Genomic DNA, 21,867 nt, shown 5'->3' with positions numbered 1-21,867 from the left:
GAGAAGAAAAGGACTGGAATAGAATCAGAAATCACAGAGATGTTACAGTGGACACCACAGAATTACTAGGAACGACCATATGCCGACAAAGCTGACAACCTACAAGAACGGATACATTCCTAAAAACATAACTTTCCAAACTGACTCATGAATAAGGGATCTGAACAGATCAGACCTGTCGCTACTAAGGAGACTGAGTCAGTAAACAAAAACCTCCAGGGAACCGAAGTCCGGGACCAGACGTCTGCGCTGGTGAGTTCCATTCGTAACAACCATCTTCCTCCGGCTCTTTCAGAATCACACGGGAAGGGAAGACTTGTAAACACATCTCACCAGGCCAGCGTTACCCTGATCAACAAAGCGGATCAGGATGTCATAAGCAAAGAATGTAACCCCCAACGTCCTTGATGAACATAAATGCAAACGTTCCCAACCAAGTAATAACAGACCATGTCCATCAATCTGCCTAAAGGATCCTCCGTCATAATCAAGTGGGATTTACACCAGGAAGGCAAAGATCGCTCAGCATCTAAGTCCATGTCCTCCACCACATGAACAAAATCAGAGTTAAGAATCTTATGATCACCCCAAAAATGCAGAAAATGCACCTGATAAAAGTCAACATCAATTCACAATAAAAACTCCCAACAAAGTAGCTATAGAGGGAATGTACGTCAGCATAACGGAGGCCGCAAAGGACAGACGCAGAGCAAACATCATCTCAATGGGGAAGAACCGAAAATTTTTCCTAGAGGCTCAGGAGCAAGACAGGGACACCCCCTCTTGCCACCTCCCTCCAACACAGCATTAGCAGGCCCAGCAAGAAAAATGAAAGGCAAATTGGAAAGGAAAAAGCAAAACTGTCCCCATCTGCAGATGATATGGTATTTACCTTCGGAAAGCCCTAAAGATCCCACCAAAGTAATGGACGGAATAAATGGATTCAGTTAAGTTGCAGAAAACAGACATCAGGATACAAAAGTGTGTTGTCCTTCTGAACACTCGTAAGGAGCCTGCAGAGTGCAGAGTCGAGAAACAACGGTATTTACAGCTGCACCAGGAAGAATGAGACACCAGGAGTGAACTGAAGCGAGAAGGTGAGTGAGTGACCTTTATACTGAAAACCATAAAACACTGACGAAGAAGGTGAGATGGAAAGCCAGGCCGTGCTCATGTACTGGAAAACTAATATTGCTAAAAATCCATGCTACCCAAAGCTTTCTGTAATTCTGCTCAATCCCAATCAGCATTCCAGTGGCACGTCTCACAGACGGGAAAGCCTGAAATTTGAATGGAACCAGAAAACACCCTCGGGAGCCGAAGTGATCTTGACAAAAAGAGCAATGCTGGAAACATCGTGCTCCGTAATTTCAAGTTCTTTTACAAATCTGCACAAATCCAGGCAGCATGGCACTGGAGTAAAATCTGACACATAGATCAGGGTAACAGCACAGACTGCCCTGAAATAAACCCAGGGACATACGGCCCGTTAATTTATGATACAGGGTTCAAGGGCACACAGTGAGGAAAACCGTATCTTCCACAAATGGTGCTGGGCACGCTGAGCCGCTGTCTCCTACTGTATATAAAAATTCATTTGAGGTTGATTAACTTAAATGTTAAGACTCAAGTCATACAACACCTAGCACGAAATGCAGGCAATGAGCTCTGTGATGTTAGTCGCAGCTGTGGTTTTGATTTGACACCAAGAGCAAAGGAAATACCCCGCCCCCGAAAATCAACAAATGCAACTACATCAAACCAAAAAACCTCCGCACAGCAAAGGAAGCGGTCAACAAACGAAAAGGCAGCCTAGTGAGTGGGAGAAGAGGTCTGCAAGCCGTGTAATAAGGGTTCGTATTCAAAATACAGAAAGAAGTTATCAACTCAACAGCGAAGGAAAAGAAACGATCCAGCTAAGAACACAGGTGGGGGGTCTGAAAAGACATTCCCCACAGACACAGAGGCCAACAGACACACGAGAAATGCTTACCACCACCCATCATCAGGGGAACACGAATCAAAACCACGGCGAGATACACCTCACCCCTGTCAGAGTGGCAAAGACCACCACCACAAGAAACGACAGGTGCTGGTGAGGATGTGGAGAAAGGGGAGCCCTCGTGCACAAAATCTTTGAGATGCCTCAAGAGGTTAAATGTGGAACTATGGTATGATCCAGAAATTCCATTTCTAGTTATTTATCCTAAGATAACCAAACACCAACTTGACGCGCACCCACACTGCCATGCTGACGACCCCATCACTGACCGTGGCCACGGTGTGGAGGCGACGGGGTGCCCCTGGCTGATGATTGGATAGAGGCGATGTGTGCAGGCGATGTGTGCACGCGATGCAGCAGCCCTCCGCCATCGGAGGCCAGTCTTGCCATTTGTGACAACATGTGTGAATCCTGAGGGTGCTCTGCTACGTGAAATGAGTCCGAGAAAGACAAATGCTGCATGATTTCACTCCTATGTGAAATTTTAAAAATTAAGCTCACAGACGTGATGCACTAGTGGCTGCAAGATGCAGGGGTGGGGCTGGGGGGCAGAATGAATGAAGGGGTCAGACGGTATAAACTCCAGGTTGGGGGGGGGCACACACGTGGGGCTGCGGTTAGGATTTCCATACTGCGTCTCTGAAAGGTACGGGAGTCAATGCTGACGTTTCTCCGGCGATGAGAACTGTTCACTGTGAGTGGTGGCATGTGCTGACCAGAGTCGCTGTGGTCATTTCACTGAACAAACATCAAATCCCCACACTGTACAGCTGCCACACGGTCACCAATCACGCTTCAAAACACGGTGAGGACACTGTTCGCAGGCAGCAGTCTTTAAGATCCAAGTCCCCTAGCTGGAAAGGGTTTTAAAAGGACATTTCGTAAAAGGGTCAGCGCAGGAGGAAGCTCTATTTCATATGTGACAGGAGAAACATAAGCAAAATGAAAGACCCAATAGGGAGAAGCAATCCACGGGGCTGGAATTTTGGCAACTTGAGGGAAAAGAGTGAGCAGGATAAAAAAAAAAAAAACATCAGGAAGATTTTAGAACATTAACACATTTGACTTAACAACACACGTTTCTATCCAACTAGAACTCATGTACTTTTCAAGAGCACATGGTACATATGAACCTGAACTGATGATTCAAGGATTGAAAGAGTATGAATTTTGGCCACTGTGAATTTAAGCTAAAATCAATATTAAAAAAAATACCCAGTTCTTAAAACATCAAAAAATAGATTCTTTTCAGTTACCCATAGATGAAATTTTGAAAATCACAATATAAATTTTACAACCTTTTGACACTGAGCCTGCCGTCGCACAGCGTGTGGGCTCCGGGGAAGCCATGCTTGGAGCAGAGGTCACCACTTAGATGCACACAGCAGGTAGGGGTCTAGGTTCACCCAGACTTTGGGGCTCAGACCTGCTGAGGGGACGCAGCTCCTACAGAGGCTTCCCCGGGAGGAAATGCAAGAACTGAAGGCTGCATGGCTGAAACGTGCTTCCCGAGGCCTCCCGGACCTAGGTGCTCTCATGTCCCTGGAGCAAGGGCCCGAGGCCACCCGGCTTCGACAGAACTCCACCGAGAAAAGCGGCTCAGGATGGTGCTTCCGGACACAAGTTTGAGTCTAAGATCGTGCATTCAGGCTTACGGCTTTTTCAGCTTTCCTATTCATTGTCTTTAATAATCAAAGTATAGGTCATGCTTAAAAAACGCTGATCATTTAGGAATTCCTACAGACTTTAAATCACCAACTGAGTCTGCGAACCTAGACTGACTTGCTGAACATTGCGCACCGTCCCGCGTGTCGGGCACCGAGATACAGTAGCTGGATCTCCGGCTGGATCCAGCAGACAGACAGACCCGTGATGAGAAATCGGCCGTTCACGGGGAGCCCTAAAACTGAAGGAACAAGATGTTACCCGGTTAAAGCTGAATGCAGTAAATTCACCAAGTATTTGAGTCTATAAGTTTTGCCTAATTATAAATATCCATGTCTACTGGTTGCCTGTTTTACAGAAGATAAGCGACACAGTACCGGTGGTAAGAAGAAAAACCAATCTAAGGGCATTTTCATCAACCATGGGACATCGGGTGTATTTTCTGTGATTCAGACCCAGCGTGGCTGACGTTGTACACCTCGGAGCACAGACGCAGGCAGAGCAGAACCAAGCCCCGGTGTGAAGGAAGGACGAGCACAGAGGAGGGACTTGCACACAAGTCTGGGGTCGGGAAGGGCGGAAGGAGGAGGTCATTCCGGGGGGAAGCTAGTCGCGAGCGCGCGCACGCAGGGGGCGCCGCAGAGGGCCGAGTACTCACTGAAAGGTAACACGTGCCCGGTGCGCCCCAGACACGGCTGTGAACACCGGAACCCGGCCTCCCCAGTCCTCACGGGTGCTGGCTGGAGCGGGAGGGAGGCGCTGGGACCCGGAGCGCAACGCTGTGGATGGGAGAGGGGGCAGTACAGGCGGCCTGGGGCCGGCGTTCGGGAGGCTCTCCTCGCTTGAGGGAGGCCATGCGGGGAGAGGTGAGGGCCGGGGTGGCATGGGGATCAGGACACCATTTATCCAGGTGCTGGGGCAGCGGCCTGGAGGTCGTGCCTCTCTGTGGGGCCTGGAACTCCCGCCACCCTAGGGGCACGCCCGTGATCTGCTTCCCTGCTGGGTGCTGCATGTTCCAGGCTTGAACTCCCCGATCAGAGACCATGCAGACACGGCCCTACAACCCCTGGCTGGAGGCCTCGATGGGCCTCCCCTGCGCTGGGAATGAGGCCTTGCCAGCACACGGCCACTCAGCTGTGGGCGCACCGTCCACGGGGAGACAGCGGCCTCGGGAGCCAGTAGCGTTTGCTGAGGCCCTTGTCGCCGTCCAGAGAGAAGGTGTCCAGATCCCGACAGCGTGAGCAGTGGGGGAGACCGGAGCCAGGGAGTTCGTGGTTTTGCGCTGTCGGGCATAATTGTGTTAGAAAACATGGGTCTGGTCATCGTGCTTTCTCGCAGGCTAGTGCCCGCAGGCGTGAGGCTTCTGGAGTAACAGGACCCCCTCCCTGAGACGAGCTGATGCCAAGGGTACGGGTGGGTCTCGGAGATGGGGACATGCTGCACGGCTGTGCTCAGCACTCTGGGGGCAGCCTGGGTCCCCGGCGGGAGCAGTGGCCACCGCTGACAGCATGGGGACAAACAGCTCCCAACCCCGGACACACCAACCTCGTGGGATCACTCGGGTTTAAGCTGACTCCCCCGTGGCTGTGCACTGGGGCGGAACCATGCAACAGCGACAAGAGGACGCAGCAGCCTCAGAGCCCAGCTGTCCCCCAGCTGCAACCCAGGTGCGGTTGCGAGGTGAGGAGCGCAGAGGGGGCGGAGCCTGTGTTGGTCACAGGCTCCCGTGTGAGCGCCCACCTCCTCCCCGTCAGCTCCGTGCGACAATTGACGTGGCAGTCACGCACCTCCGACAGCTGCAAGGTCACCCCAGCCCAGGTCCCCACCGTCCGCCTGCCTGTGTGCGGCTCCCCACAGCTTCCCCGCTGGCCGGCACGTGGAACACGCTCCTTCTGTGCTGGACTCAGTGCCTCGCTGGGAAGGCCTGGGCGTCCGAGAGATGGGCACACAGTTGAGGTGCGACAGAGCCTGTGAACCGGGAGGCTCCACCGCTGAGAGAACGTACACGGTGGGCAGCGCGGCGGTCCAGAGACCAGCACCGTCTCGCAGTGACAACTGGAGCACCCCACAGGGTCAGGGCTGGGGGGTTCCCTGGGACACCCCGGCGGACACCCGTGTGCAGGACTGAGGCACAGAGCAGGCTGCAGACCCGTGCCCCACTGCACGCCCCCCCGGATGTTGCAGGTGTAGCCCAGGGTCCCCAGGGCCCCTTGGGGTGCCAGGCCAGTGCCACCTGCCGCTCTCGCCGACACCCCGCACTTGCCACGGGGACCTCAGTATGTGGCTAGGCCCAAGGACCCTTGGCTGTAGGTCAGCTGACCAGTAACCGGAATCCCGTGTCCGGTCCTCTCTGCCGGTCAGAGTGACGTGCTGGAATGCGGTCCCACAGGAGACAGAACTGCACGGTGTGACGGTCACAGGGAGGTCATTTTTGAACTGTGCCCACCACAGGGTTCGGGTCAAAGTGATGACGCCTTGTCAGTCTGGCCAAACGCCATTCCCCACCCCCAAATGGAGGAAGTCAACGGCGACCCCGTCCTGAATGGGTGGGGGGCCCCCTCAGAGGTCGGCACACAGACCTGGCCGCGCACACCGCCTCCCGCTGCGGGCAGAGGGAGCCCTGGATTCCACAGGGAGCAGAGGGCCTGGCTCAGGCGGAGGGGCTCATCGGAGAGAACAGAAGTCCCCGCTGCAGACCAGAGGCATCGGGATAAGGATGGGGGTCGCTTGCCCGCCTTTCCCGCTGAGCAGGAAAACCATCCGCTCAGCCGTCAGCGCCTCCCTCTGGATCAGGTAGAAAAGGGGCAGTTTCTCCCTTAAGCCCAGAAACTCTGACGCCAGAGCTACCCTTCCATGGATTTGCTCACTTTCTTTCGCCCCAGTGAAACGCTGAAACTGAGTTTCTTTCTGTAGTAACTTAGGAAATATTTACTTTGGAAGAGAATAGCCTTTATGTATTTACAGAAGTTTATATAGAAATAAATATATGAACAGGTATTGTATGTGTACTGTATGTAAATAAGCAGGAAGACACTGGCTTATTAGCACCTGCGGCAGGACACTGTCCAGACACCCCCCCCCCGTCCTGCCTGCACTCTGCCTGAGGGGACGGTGTCTGTCTGTCCCTGCACACCCCTCACTGCCCCTTCCTGCCCGCTGTCCGTCCTGAGGAGACCGTCAGGAGCGGCACTAGGCCCGCTGGCTCCGTGATTTCTGGGCTGGTCAGAAATCATCTGCTGATGCTCTCTACTGTCCCTTTACTTGTGGGGATGGCCCCAACCTGGACTGAGCTCTGAAACGGTCTGCCCCAGGTGGACGTGCGGGATCAGGCCTAAGCGAGCACTGATTCTGAGCCAGATGCTGTTCTGCACGTCCCATAAATGCCAGCAACTGTCCTAACCCCCCAGGAGGCAGATGGCACAGTCAGCCCCTTTTGCAGACGTCAGTGGAGGCACACAGGCCCAGTAACTGGAGCTCGAAGGAGCACGGGAAGCCAGGACAGGATCCTGGCCAGCCTGGAGGAAGCGTCCCGCCCTCAGTACCTGTGTCTGGCTGCGGCTGAGGCGAGTTGGTGCTCAGGGTCACGGACCGTCCCCGCCCTGTGCAGCCTTCCTTGGTAACGGAGAGCAGGTGCTCCGGAGCCTGAGACAGAGTGAGCAGCCTCAGAGTTGGCCCTCGTACTCAGCAAACCTCGGCTGGGCACATGCTGCACACACCGACAGCCGTGGGCGCTGCGGGAACACACCGGACGGCCAGGGCCGCCCCCGCCTGGTGTTGGCTCCTCGGCATGGCGGGGCCATGTGGGAAGGCAGGTCTCCGCAGCCCTGAAGGGCTGTGCGCTGCCGCTGTCACCTGGTGACAGAAGACGGACGCGGACCATGGAGCCTGAGCGCGTGCGGCCCACAGCTGCCACGCGAGAAGGAGGCTGCAAACAAGCTCCGTGCGCCGCCCAAGGACGCATGCACGCATAGACGCGACCCGCTCAGACATCCGCAGAGGGACGAGTCCGGACATGTGCGGTCCACAAGCTGTCCACAGATCGTCCTAACTCGCCGGATGAAGGTGATAGGAAATATTCAATACGAACATTTTTTCTTGCAAGACCAAAAACTGTACTTTGCAGTGACTAAAAACACACCTATGTTCAGACGCTTGAAACGGACTCAGGACTCACGAGGTGGTGGCCGGCGGGAGCAGGGAGCAAACCCTGGCCGTCTGCCACGTGCAGTCCCGGTACGTGCAGTCCCATGGTCTGAGCAGCACCTCAGCAGCACCTTGTTGTCACCAAACAGATGCCGGGGGCTCTGGAGAAGAGCCCGGATGGGGTGTGTTCCCTGCCCGTGACAGAGGGCACAGACGCAAAGGCTGTGGGCAAGCCGCACGCGCCGGCAGGAGGCAGCGGGCCGTGGCACCCCAACGGGGGCCCTGTCCGCTGGGCTGTGCACCCCGCTCGCCGCCGGGGCCCCTCTCCGCTCCCTCACTATCCCACCACCAACCGTCTTCACAAACAGAAACACATATTTGCGCTCAATACCGAACAGTGAGGCTGAAGGAAGAGCACTGCAGATTTCAGGAGGGGGGTTTCGTTCTCCGCTGCCTCCATGTCATCTGGGGAGGCCAAGTTCCTGTCCAGCAGAGGTAGTGCCTTAGTCGGGAGTCCCCCTGGTTCTGGAGAGCACACGTCCCCTGGGACTGGCCACTCCTTTCCTTGTCTCTCATGAGCACGGGGCAGGGTTTTGAAAAGGTCAATAGCTCCGTTGTCTGGCTGCTGTGTTCCTGGCGCACAGGAGCCGCATGTAGTTCTACTCAGTGTGAAAAAAGAGAGTCTCATCAAGGAAAAGAGGCAGGCCAATGACTCTCAAGGGACGTCTGGGGTTGACACTCAGTGGCTGGGCGTCTACTTTCAGCTCAGGTCATGATCTCAGGGTCCTGGGATCGAGCCCCGCATCAGGCTCTGTGCTCAACGGGGATTCTGCCTTTCCCTCTGCTGCTCCCCCTGCTTGTGTTCCTGCTCTCATTATCTGTCAAATAAATAAATAAAATCTTAAAAAAAATACTCTCAAAGTTCACCCCTTGACTTACACTTGTATCGCTCCTTTTCCTTCGGTTCCCACAGTACACACTGATGGAGCATCGTCAGCGTGCCTGCGTGTTAGAGTGTGTCAGGAACTCATGGAGCATGCATGGGAAGGTGGTGGCCCGAGGCGCTTCTGACTCCCCCTTCCCCCAGGGCAACCACTCAAGTAGTCACGCACCAGACACCACGGACAGGGTCTCGAACACCAGGCAGAGGCAGCCCCCTGCCGAGACCATGGCAGACCCCACACGATGAGGGAGAGAAGTGCCCACAGGCCAAGGGCATCCCCACCCCCACCCCAGGCCAGCACAAGTTCCTGCAGGCAGGAAGAAGCCCAGCTGGATGTCTAGCTCCCCCACTCTGCAGGAGGCTTTATGGAAGCCCCCACTCAGGTGACGGCCAGCAGGGATCTTGGCAATCGGATTTGCTACCCGCAGCGCCTGATCAGCTGGGCCAGCCCGTGGCTCCCCACTTCTCCAACGCCCATGGACGCCCGGCCTTGGGGACTTGGGGGCATGCAGCTCTGTCTTCTCTGGATCTCAAAGACCCTGGCTGGCCCGGCAGGGACATGGCTTCCCACCCCAGGGAACTGCTGGAACAGCCGGCATCACAGCAGCAGACCAGGGTGGCCGTCTGCAGGACAGAGCCCGCAGCTTGTTCCGCCAGCACGCTGTGCACACAGGCCTTCCAGCTCCGGCGCTGGCTGGGTGCCAGTTCAGGGACTAGCTGGCAGCCCCACCCCCACTGTCACAGCCCCCAGCAAGGCGACTGGCTGAGGATGCAGAACAGAGCCCGCAGGAGGGGCAGGGGCATAGCCCAGCAACGGCCTTGCTTCCAGGGATACCAGTGGAAAGCTCAGCACTGGTTTCTCCTGCCCGCAGAGCAGTCCCACAGGGCCCAGGGTCATGGCCCTCCAGGCACAGCACTGCCTGACTGGGCACAGGCGTCCTGCTGCCCCACAGGGCAGAGAATCTGACTTAGAGCCTCAGCGAGGAAGCCGGACCAGAATCCCGAGTGTCCAGGCAGCCCCAGAGCCCATCCTGCGGCCCTGCCGGTGCTGGGAGCCAACAGAGGTCCTGTCCATCTGTCCATCTGTCCTCAACAGGGGCGCAGCCTGGGCAGCCACCGTACCCACAGCAGACCCTGACAGCAAGCCCACCTGCCCCAGGCAAGGTAACAGCTGACCATCCGCAAGCCGAGATGGCGCAGTCCAGAGCTGTCTGCCCACTGGGAAGGACCAGGCGAGGAGACTGCTTGCTTAAACGCGCAGAACCAACGTGACACAAATCTAGTGAGCGTGTCACCAGAGGAAGCAAATTAAAGCTTTCAGACTCCCCGAACCTGGGGACACAAATGGACATCCAGGTGCACGAGGCCCCAAGGAGCCCAAAAAGGTCAGACTTCATTAGGGCTACTAAGCTAAGACACACTTTTACCAAGTTTCTTTCAAAGGTTTCTTTAAAGCAACAAGGGAAAACAGAAATTAGATACAGGGAACGCCCACGGTATTATACGCGGGTTCTCAACAAAGTTCCGGGCCAGGAGGGAAGGGAATGATAAATTCAAAATATTAAGGGGAAAAAAAAGCTGTCTGTCTCTGTTAAATAAACAAAATCTTTAAAGAAAAGAAAAAAGCTCTAAACCAAGAACTCTGCGCTTAACAGAGCAGTCCTTCTGAAATGAAGGGGAGAGATTTCCAGAACAAACAGAAGCTCGGGGAGTTCGTCACTACAAAGTGCCACAGGGAGTCTCAGCAGGATTTAAGATGCCAGTTATCACAAAACATAAAAAGATCGCATGAAACTTGCTGCTGATGGTGTGGGTTTCTAGAATGGGACAAGATGTGCAGCCTGTGGTGGGCTGTGTGCGGCTGGTTTCTAGCTGTGGGACAGCGGTGCACGGTTCATCAGAGCTCTGCTCTATGAGTCCAGGGAAGATCTGTTACTTTCATTTTCATGTTACACCATGAAAAAATATGCAACCTAACATTAATAGCCTAAAATGTAGGGGAGCAGAAGTAAAATTGTCAAGTTTAGGAATTCTATCAAAGCTGTAATCAGTTTAAAACAGGATGTCCAATTGTAAGATATTTTATGTAAATCTCATAATCACAAGATAAAATCTATAATTACACAAAAGACAATGACGACAATAAAAAAAAGACAATGACGAAGAAGTCAAAGTGTACGGATGTCAAACAACAGCACAATACAAAAGCAGGATATGAAAAAAGTAACGACAGGTCGGCACAACTGCCAGAACTCAACGGGAAGGCGCAAGTGGAGCCCTACCTGCCAGTGATTGAGACTTTAACGCAAATGCATAAAATCCTGCAATCAGAAGACTCAGAACGCTGAGCAGATAAAAAACAAGGTCCGTGATGTGCTGCCTACCAGAGAGTCACGTCAGCCGTGGATGACACACACGCCGCAAGTGAGCCGGTGAGAGAAGTTATTTCCAGCCAACAGTATTCCCAAGGACCAGCGGTAGCTACACTTCCTTGAGATAAAGATACACTTTAACCGGAAAGCAGTAGAAACACACAAAGAGGGCCATTATGTAATGGTAAAGGAATCACTCCATCAAAACGATGTAACAATTGTAATTATTTACATACCAAACATTGGAGCACTTGAAAATATAAAGCAGAAACTACCAGGAAATAGGGGAAACAGCAGGCCCACAGCTGGGCATTCAGATTCCCTACCTCTCGCCAGGGGATCTCATCATACACTGGGCGGACCCCACCACACAAACAGAGCAGTCTGTCCATTGACAAAATGCACATTATTCTCAAAGCGTGTGCAACGTTCTCTAGCACAGACCGTATGTTAGCCCACAAAACAAGTCATATAGTAAATTCACGAAGACACATCCTACAAGCACCTACTCTTACCACAAAGCAATGAAACTACAAATAAGGAACAGGAGTAAAACTGGAAAATTCACTAATACACGAAATTAAACACTCGCCTGAACAACTAACAGATCAAAGAAGAAATTAAAGGGGAAGTAAATAAAAAATGGAACATATATAAAATCAACTTAGGGATGCAACAAAAGCAGTTCAAAGAGCAAGTTTTATACCTTGTCGACATTAAGAAACAAAGAAACAAAAATCTCAAATAGACAACCTAACTCTGTCCCTTAACAAATTAGTAAAACAAGAACAAACTGAACCCTAAATTGGCAGAATGAAGGAAATTAAGATTAGAGCAGAAATAAATGAAATACACAACATGAAAACAAGGACATTGGCAAAACCAAGAGCTGGTTCTTGGGAAAGATAAACTTGACAATCCTTTAGTCTAAACCAAGGAAATAGCACACCCACGTCAACATTATAAATTAATAAAAAAGACTGTAAAACGGATTCTATGGAAACCTGAAGAATCCTAAGAAGCTGTTCTCGACACTTGCATGCCCACGAACTGGGAAACACACGAGAAACGGAAAAATTCTAAGAACCTCCAAATGAACTAGAAAGACTGTATCAAGAAGTAATGGTAAATCCGAGCAGAACAAGTACTTCAAAAAAGACTCATTCAGTCATCAAATATGTCCCGACACAGAAACGTCCACGACCAGATGGCTGCATTGGTGAAATTTACATGTAAAGAATTTAACACCAATCCTTCTTAAACTACCCCACCCCCCGAAAAAATCAAAGTAAGGGGAACACTCCCAAACTCCTTTTCTAAGGACATCATTATGCTGATACCAAAGCCAGAAAGGACACTGTCAGAAAACTACAGACCGATATCCCTGATGAATATGAAGACAATTCTCAGTAAAATGTCAGCAAACCAATTTTAGCAGCGATTAAAAAGACAATTCATCAGGATCAAGTAGGAATTATTCCAATGGTGCAAAGTTAGTTTAACACTGAGAAATCAATGTGATATACCATGTGATAAAATGTGATACCAATGTGATATACAATGTGATAAAATTAAAATAGGATCTTTATAGATGTAGAAAGATCTTTTTTTCCCCCTCTCCTTACAAAATGTGTAGGTTTCTGTACACTGCACTGATTCACCCTCCCCAGATACACGGCTTCCGACAATGGCTCTGGATCGGCGCATGGGTGGTTCAGTGGTAGAATTCTCGCCTGCCGACAATGGCTCTGGGCACATGGAGATCTAGTCTGAGTCCCGAGGGCAGTATCTGGTCAGTGTAGAGTTCAAACAGGGTATCTGGGCTATACCTTTGGCCAGCCAAGGGGCACACAGGAAGAGTATGCAAGGCCCACCTCAAATCATGGCAGGTCTTCAAGCTTACTATCCTATCACGTGTTTATAAATACGAAGAACTAGTCATTTGGGAGCTGAGCGGTCAGAGGGACACCCAGCACTACTCTACTGTGTAAAGTCAAGCCACCATCCTGTGGATCCTTTAGGTCTCCCTGGTTAGGACCCCAAGCGCTTAGAAAGGAAGGCTTAAGTAGGCTGGGAGATGATTACCAGAATGTTTGGGCACCTTCATTCCTGAATATCAAGTAACGGGGCTCACCTCCACGGTCACTTCCTGCAGTAAGCACACAGGCCACCCGTCAGAGACTGCTCCTCACAGCTGCGAAGCTCCCAAAAGTTCCAGGGGCCGGGCGGGCTGCAGAAAACCACCCAGGGCTAAGCAGACTCCGTAAGCCCAGCCTCAGCGCTAAGTCCTGTGCTGGCTCCGGGTACATCGCAGTTCTTCAAGTCCGCTTCGCTCCAGCTCAGCAGGGACAGACATGTGCTTGAACTCACCTGGTCTGAAGTCAGAGGTCTCCACTGGCCCACAGGTCTCCTTGCAGTCGATGGCATGGGAGAGTGAATGTGGCTGGCAGTGCACTGTGCCTCGGCAACACTCAGAGAGGCGGGCTCCGTTTCTGCTGTCGTCAGCACTGCGCCTTCGTCCTTCAGTTCAGGGCAGAGATAGAAGACCAGCTGGATGGCAGCAGCCTCCCGGCGGGTCTGAGTATCTACCAGTGCAGTGGAGTTCAGTACCTGTCTGTTGTCCTACAAAGAACTAATAACCTTCCCTTCTTGGTAGCAGCGAACAGAGAAATGTTGGACAGGACTGAGCCTGGGACCAGATCAAGTCAAACTTCTCTTTAGGAATAACTGCATAGACCGTATCTTTTGCTGCAAAATACTGCTGCGAAATCGGTCTCATTTCCTCTGTTTTGTCTTTCGCCATCTCAGTGTTAAGGATGGAACCGAGAGTCTTGTCCTCAGTGAATCCTCTACTCACAGGCTGTGTCCCCAGGGCGTCTGTCTTTGGTTCTACACATCTGATAAAGTCACCTTGCCTGGAGTGCCCCACTGGCTGCTTCAGAAACTCAATGTACTTTTCCAGTCGTGATTCAAAAGCGGTTGGGTCAGACCTGCACAGCTGTGGGATCTTGTCCAGGTAGGGGTCGTAGAAGGGGTTGGCCTTGAGCTCGGCCCCGACCCCACTGCCGCAAGCTCCCCGCCATAGGCCCGCCTGAGCCGTGGTGCACCGGGAACATGCGCAGCTGTGCGGGGGACACGAGCCCTAGGTCTAGGGCACGGGTGCACGTGGCGTCCAGCCCCCGGTACAGACCGACCACCTGCAACACAGCCGGGCCTGTGCCACCTGCTACCGCCACAGCAGCCACGGCCGCCCCTGGCTCCTCCTCCTCCAGCACGTCCTAGATGTAGAAATATCTTTTGACAAAAATGATAAATGGGCACCCATTTACAACAAAAACTCAACAGAGATGTAAAGGGAACATAATCAACAAAAGAAAGATTACGTAAGACAAACACACAGCTTACGTCACATTCAACCATGAAAAGCTGGATGGCTCTTCTCTAAGATCAGGAACAAGAGGAGGGACCCACTCTCACCACTGCTACTCGACATGGTATTAAAAGTGCTTGTCAGGAATCAGGTAAGAAAAGGAAGTAAAAGCATCAGATTTGGAAAAGAGTCTAAGTATAACTGTTTTGCTGGTGCCATGATTTTAAATATAGAAAATCTGAAGTATATTATGCATGAAATTTATAGATCTAATCCACACATTAGTAAAGCTGCAGAATAAAGTTAATGTCCAAAATGTAGTAACACTTCTGTATGCTGAAGAATTATCTAAAATATAAAGAACACGGTCCCATTTATAATAGCATCAAAAATAATGCAATACTTAGGAACAAATTTAATCAAAGAATGTAAGTACCTTACACTGACTCCAAGACACTGAAGAAACAAGCTGAGGACACAAGCAGTCAGCCAGTGTCGAGTTTATGGGCTGGGGGAGGGTTTTGAAGATGTCAGTGGCCCCGAGCCATCTATGGCTTCAGATTCAGCCAGGTCAAGAGGCCAGTGGCATTTGGTTAATGACATAGAAAAGCCTGCAGTGACACTGATACAGACACACAGAGGACCCCAGCGGGCCAGAGCGATGCTGAGAAAGAGAAGAAGGGAGGCTGCCCACTTCCACGTTCTGAGCCTTATTATAACACTAGAGGTAACCAAGGGTAGGAACTGGCACAAAAACAGACACATACACCAACGGAACAGCATCGAGGGCCAGACGCAGACCGATGTGCACAGTCAGCTGGTACCTGACATGAGAGAAAAGACGGCCCTTCAAGAAAGGGCCTGGGAAAATGACAGTCAATCACATGTTAAAACCCAAACTTAGGGGTGCCTGGGTAGCTCAGTGGGTTAAAGCCTCTGCCTTCAGCTCAGGTCATGATTTCAGGGTCCTGGGATTGAGCCCCACATCCGGCTCTCTGCTCAGCGGGGAGTCTGCTTTCCCCCATCTCTCTGCCTGGCTCTCTGCCTACTTGTGATCTCTGTCAAATAAATAAATAAAATCTTAAAAAAAATTAAAAAATAGGCTGAACTTAGACCCTGACCTGGACATGCTTACACAATTCATGTGGACTGGATCAAAGGCTTAAACGCAACACCAGAAACCTGAAGACTCCTAGAAAGAAACGGGAGGCGGGTAGGAGAGAGCTCCTTGACATGGGTCTGGGAAAGGATTCTTAGGATAGGACATCCAATGCATGAACAAAAAAATAAAAACCAGAACTCCATCAAACTAAAAACCTGCACAACAAAGTAAACAATCAAAAGAATGAAAAACAACAACAACAACAAAACAAACCACTTATATAATGGGAAAGAAATGTCTGCAAACCAAATATGTAATAAGGGCTTAGTATTTAAAAATAAAGAATACATAGGGACTCCGATCAAGACAGCAGACCAGGGCTGCTGAGCTCACCACTGCCCACAGACAGACTACGGCCGCAGCTAGATACGGAGCGACTCTCTCAGAACAACCCAAAGAGAAGCAGAACAGTTCACAGCCAAAGACTGTGGAAAACAAAATAAAATTTAAAAAATTAAATTAAACCTAGAAAGTTAAATGGGGGCAGAGCCACAGTCTGGTGGGAATCCACAGCCCACAAACAGTAGGGAAATCACAGACGCAGGGGTCCTCCTGAGGACAAGGGTTAAAGCCCGGCACGGGGCATCCCCGGCCCTGGGGACCTGCATCTGGAGGCGGCAGCCCTGCTGAGTCTGGCTCTGCAGGACGGGGGGCTTTTCTCCGGGAGAACAGGAGGGTCCCTCCGAAGGGGCCTTCTGTGCTGGGAGACTGGGCACAGAAGCAATGGTCTGAGAAGCCCTGGGCCATATGCGAAGGAGCTCTGCAGACTGATTTTCCCATGTGTAACGGAGAAGCAGACATCTTTAGGGAAGTTTTTCTGGGAACAAAATGGCTACAGACGACATCTGCTTGCCCTCCTTCTGCCTGGCTGGCCACACACTGGGGGGTGCCGATGTCGACCCTCGCCAACCACCTTGTGAGCGCTGTCTCTGCAACCCCACTCTCCCCCGGGGACCTCACCCCAGCTTCCCACCAGGCAGGAACCCCTGCAAGCTGGCCCCACACCACCACACTTGGCGGGCAACCCTGGCTGGGACAGGTGCCCTGCCATCTCCAGTGAGTGGCCTCAGACAGGACCAGCGCCCCACCAGAGTGCCCCCCAGCTGCCATATACCGCAGGACGCCTCAGGGCCAGCCACACTCCTAGGCAGCTCCCGCCTGGGGGTGGAGGGGCCCTGCCAACCAGTTCATGGGCACAGTCCCTGCCGGCCACAACACGGCCAGCGCGTGAAGCCCACACACGGCACACCCCCGAGTGCCTGATTTAACAGCCTGAAACACTGTGTTTCTGGGCCTCGAAGGGCGCCTTCCACGTAAGGCTGCTCCCTCAAGGTCAGGAGCCGTACTAATCCACCTGCCACACACGATAAACACAAAGTCAGACAAAGTCAGGACAGACAGGAATGTGTTCTAAGCAAAAGAACAAAACAAACCTCAGGAAAAATAACTAAATGAAACAGACAAGCCGTCTACCTGAGAGAGCTCCGAGTGAGAGTCTGGTGATCCTCAATCACCAGAATCAGAATGGATGAGCACACAGAGAACCTTGTCAAGAGACAAAGAAACAGAAACGATAAGAACACTCAGAGCCCAGAGCTCTAATACCCGAAATGAAAAAAAACAGAAGCAACCAGCGGCAAAGCAGAGGGCGCAGCGACCTGGAGCACAGGTTGCTGGAAATCAGCCCAGATCCACAGCAAAAGGGGTTTTACAGACGAGGATACTTGAAGGGACTTCAGGTGACTTCTGGCACAGCATCAAGCACACTGACGTTGGCATTATAGGGTCCCAGAAGGAGAAGAGGGAAAAGAGCAGAAAAGGTATTTTTGAAGAAATAATAACATTTTCTGTCCTGGGGAAGGAAACAGACATCCAGGCCAGGAAGCAAAGAAAGTCCCAAACAAGATAAACCCAAGAGTCCACACCAAGACACAAAATTAAAATGTCAAGAGACAAAGATTAAAGAGAGAAACCTTCACAGTAGCAGGAGTAAAGGCACTAGTCACACAACAGGGATTACTCCAAAGACCATCTGGTGATTTTTCAGCAAAAACTTTTCAGAACAAAAGTGAGAGGAATATATTCAAGGTGGTTTAAGAAAAAATACCTACAGCCTAGAACACAGCACAGCACAGAACCAGCAAGATCCTCATTCAGAACTGAATGAGAGATGATGAGTTTCCCATAGGAAGAAAACCTTCTTTAAAGGAGTTCATGACCTGGCGCCTGGGTGGCTCAGTGGGTTAGGCCGCTTCCTTCGGCTCAGGTCATGATCTCGGGGTCCTGGGATCGAGTCCCACATCGGGCTCTCTGCTCAGCGGGGGGCCTGCTTCCCTTCCTCTCTCTCTGCCTGCCTCTTTGCCTACTTGTGATCTCTCTCTGTCAAATAAATAAATAAAATCTTTAAAAAAAAATAAATAAAGGAGTTCATGACCACTAAACCAATCTTACAAGAAATGTTGAAGCGACTTTCTAAAGCAGAAATGGAAAGGCCATGACTAGAGAAAAATTAAGAACAGAAACCTCACTGGCAAAAGCACACATCTAATGAAGGTAGTGAATCAACTGTTTATAAAGTCAGCAGGAATGTTAAAGAAAAGGAGTAAAAATAAAACTACAGTGGTTAGAAGGCACACAAGACCAAACATGTAGAATATTTCAAGTACATAAAATGTGGAGGGGGAGGGGCGCCTGGGTGGCTCAGTGGGTTAAAGCCTCTGCCTTCGGCTCAGGTCATGATCCCAGGGTCCTGGGATGGAGCCCCACATCCGGCTCTCTGCTCAGTGGGGAGCCTGCTTCCTCCTCTCTCTGCCTACTTGTGATCTCCGTCAAATAAATAAAATCTTAAAAAAAAGAAAGAAAGAAAGAAAGAAGGTAGAAATTCCTTCCTGATCCCTGGGGTGGAAGCTGGATGCCATGTTAGCAGGTATGAAAATATGAATCTCATTGGACATCTGCGTCTGAGCTCTTGGCTGACTGCGTATGTTGTCAATGAGCATGGATTTCTTTTTTTTTTTTTTTAAGATTTTATTTTTAAGTAATCTTTACCCCAACATGGGGCTTGAACTTAACAACCCCGCATTTAAAAGTCTTATGCTCTACCAAGGGAGACTGCCAGGTGCTCCCTCACTGATACTTTTAAAGGAAGCTGTTTTTCTGAACACAAGGTCTCAACAGTGGGCTTAAAAGTAATGCAACATGGCCTCTGGGCCTGTACTGCCCTCTTCCAGAAATTCGCCGAGATGACCACCACAAAGGGAAAGAGGAGAGGCTGCTTAGAAAACAGTGTGACTTTCCTTTAGCCGTGCACATGGGAATCTTCAGGACCAGGGATACTGTGGACATGGAAGGAACGGGCACTGTTCAAAAAGGAGCGCCCCGCAAGTGTTACCACACGAAACCGGCAGAGTCTACAGGGATAGAGCATGCTAGCAACGCCACCGTGAGCGGAAGTTAAGGGTATGATTCTTGCTGAGGGAACCCAGGTAGGTATTGAGGGGAGACAGCTTCCTGGAGCACATGAAGGGAACTGGTCAGGAAAAAGGAGGCCGAAGAGCAAGATGTCTGGGTTCAGCAGAAATGCCAGCCAGCCACCACCTGAGAAGCACGCGCTGTGCAGGAACCGCTGGGAAGGAGCCAGAGCTGCTGGAGCCCATTCCCTGCGAATGAGGGCATGACGGGCGTTTGTGAAACAAGTCCTGGCCTATTAAGAAATTTCAGAACTCAAAAATGAAAGGGGCGCCTGTGTGGCTCAGTCAGTTCAATGTCTGCCTTCGGCTCAGGTCAGGATCTCAGGGTCCTGGGATCGAGCCCCATGTCGGGCTCCCTGCTGGGTGGGAAGCCCGCTTCTCCCTTCCCTGCTCTTGTTTTCTCTCTCCCTCTCCCCCCTCCCCAATAAGTAAACAAGATCTTGTAAATAAATAAATAAAAAGCATTACATTTCTATTTCCTGTCCACATTTCTTTTTTAAAGATTTTTTTATTTGACAGAGATCACAAGTAGGAAGAGAGGCAGGCAGAGAGAGAGGGGGAAGCAGGCTCCCCGCTGAGCAGAGAGCCCGATGCGGGACTCGATCCCAGGACCCTGAGATCATGACCTGAGCCGAAGGCAGAGGCTTTAACCCACTGAGCCACCCAGGTGCCCCAGGAATTTCTACTTTCAAGCCTTGTTGTTTAAGACAGACATTTCACCAGACTGTGGCTGCCAGAGACTGGTTTCGTTGATGGAACTGGGCAAAGTAAATTGAAAACCTTCTGAAAGGATTACCTATTCTAGACGCCCATAAGAAGATCGTGACTCATGGGAGGTGTCAAAACTTCAGCATTAAAAGGGTTTCACAGCAGAGGATTCCCACCCTCTGGGGAGACTCGTAGGGGTCAGGATCTGGGGGCAGGAGGCCGCTGCAGATGGGGTGGACAGAGCGAGGGCGCTCGAGTCAGAAGCGAGGTCTGGACGCGGGGCAAACTCTGGACAGAGGAGGGGCTGCCTCTTAGCAAAGGCAGTGGTTTCCTGACATGGAACCGACTCATGGTGACGATGCCGTGAAGACTGTTGAATGACAACAAAGTGTTACAGAATGTGACCTTCAGAATAATTCAGAGTATCACATAAACTTGGTTGACAAAGCAACAGAAAGTTTTGGGAGGACTGACTCCACTTTTAAGAAGTATACTGTGTGTTAAAAGCTATCTAAGAGCACTGCACAATAACACAGAAATTGTTCATGGAAAAAAAGTCAAACAATGTAGCAAAACTTATTTTAATAAATGCATATCCAGGGGCGCCTGGGTGGCTCAGTGGGTTAAAGCCTCTGCCTTCGGCTCAGGTCATGATCTCAGGGTCCTGGGATCGAGTCCCGCGTCGGGCTCTCTGCTTGGCAGGGAGCCTGCTTCCTCCTCTCTCTCTTTCTCTTTCTCTGCCTGCCTCTGCCTATTTGTGATCTCGCTCTGTCAAATAAATAAGTAAAATCTTTAAAAATAAATAAATAAATCCATAGCCACCCCAGCATTCAGCAGCCCACACCCCGATCCAGCGGCGCCCTCAGCACTGCAGGGGGACCCCTGCCCGCAGGGAGCTCAGGACCCACGGCCAGCTCAGATGATAGTATTTTTTACCCAATAAGCCTTTTAAAATTCAGATACATAGTGTATTTTTTTAAAAGACATAATGCTATGATACATATTAATAGACTGTAGTGTAAACATAACTTTGAAATGCACTGGGAAGCCAAAAAATTAATTTAACTTGCTTTTTGTGGTGGTCTGGAACTTTGAAACCGCTGTATCTTCAAGTTGTGTTTATTCACAAAAACTAAAGAAAATGAAATACAAACACTGAAGAAAGTCATGAGATCACAAGGGAGGAGCAAGAGAAGCAAGGAACAGAGAACTACAGGAATCAGGAAGCTAAGTGCACCCACATCGGCGGTTCCGTCCCGTGGGAATGCACTACAGGCTCTAGTCCAAAGACAGGGCGACCAGAGGGATGAGGAGAGACCCACCCACTTCAGACTTCACCACACACACACACACACACACACACACACTCTGAAGTGTGGGGATGGAAAAAATCCTATTCCCTGTACATGGAAATAAAAAGCAAACTCAGGAAGCAATATGCACATCACACAAAACAGACTTTGAAAGAAAAATAACAAAAGAAAGATGCTACATGATGACGAAGGCATCAGTTTCACAAGGGGCTGGAACAGTTTTGCCCCCCTTAGGAGCTCCCAAATAAAGGAGAAATCGGTGACAACAGCAGGGCACTTCAATCCTCCCCCCCAAGCCCCCGCCATCAATCATCCAGACAGACCCTCAGCAAGGAAACAGGCGCTGTGAGGGTGCGGAGCTGAACGTGGAACAGATGTGGAACCCGCCAGCCATGCACAACAGAGCGCCCGCAGGACACTGTGCAGACCAGAGCACCTGGGGGCCACACAACAAGTCTCGCTGGGTTTAAGACAAATCCCTTCGAGCACTGTTTCCAAACCAAGACTATGAAACCAGGAGTCAGTTACAAGAAAAACACTGGAAATTACACAGGTAGAGGTTCAGCGACACGTTGCTACAAGTGCGTCATGGAAGAAATCCAAGATGCCATCAAAAGACACCTTAAGACCAATGGAAAGGAAAACATCCCCAAAACTGTGGCAGAGCCAAAGCTGTTCTGAGGGAAGCTTACAGTGAGACGGGCCGACCTCAAGATGCA

General features: G+C 51.0%; 1 protein-coding gene and 1 pseudogene across 1 annotated transcript in view; both read right to left on the bottom strand.

Moving 5' to 3' along the window:
* The window catches only part of TMEM123 (transmembrane protein 123), a 49,034-nt gene that overhangs the window by 11,728 nt on the left and 15,439 nt on the right, over window positions 1–21,867 (bottom strand). The gene's annotated exons all lie outside the window — the stretch shown is intronic.
* Window positions 13,191–14,540, bottom strand: LOC131998671 (ATP synthase mitochondrial F1 complex assembly factor 1-like; annotated as a pseudogene).

Source organism: Mustela nigripes, chromosome 1, assembly GCF_022355385.1.
Source record: "Mustela nigripes isolate SB6536 chromosome 1, MUSNIG.SB6536, whole genome shotgun sequence".
In the NCBI taxonomy this organism is placed as follows: Eukaryota; Metazoa; Chordata; class Mammalia; order Carnivora; family Mustelidae; genus Mustela; species Mustela nigripes.
This window is presented reverse-complemented; position numbering and strand designations above follow the sequence as displayed.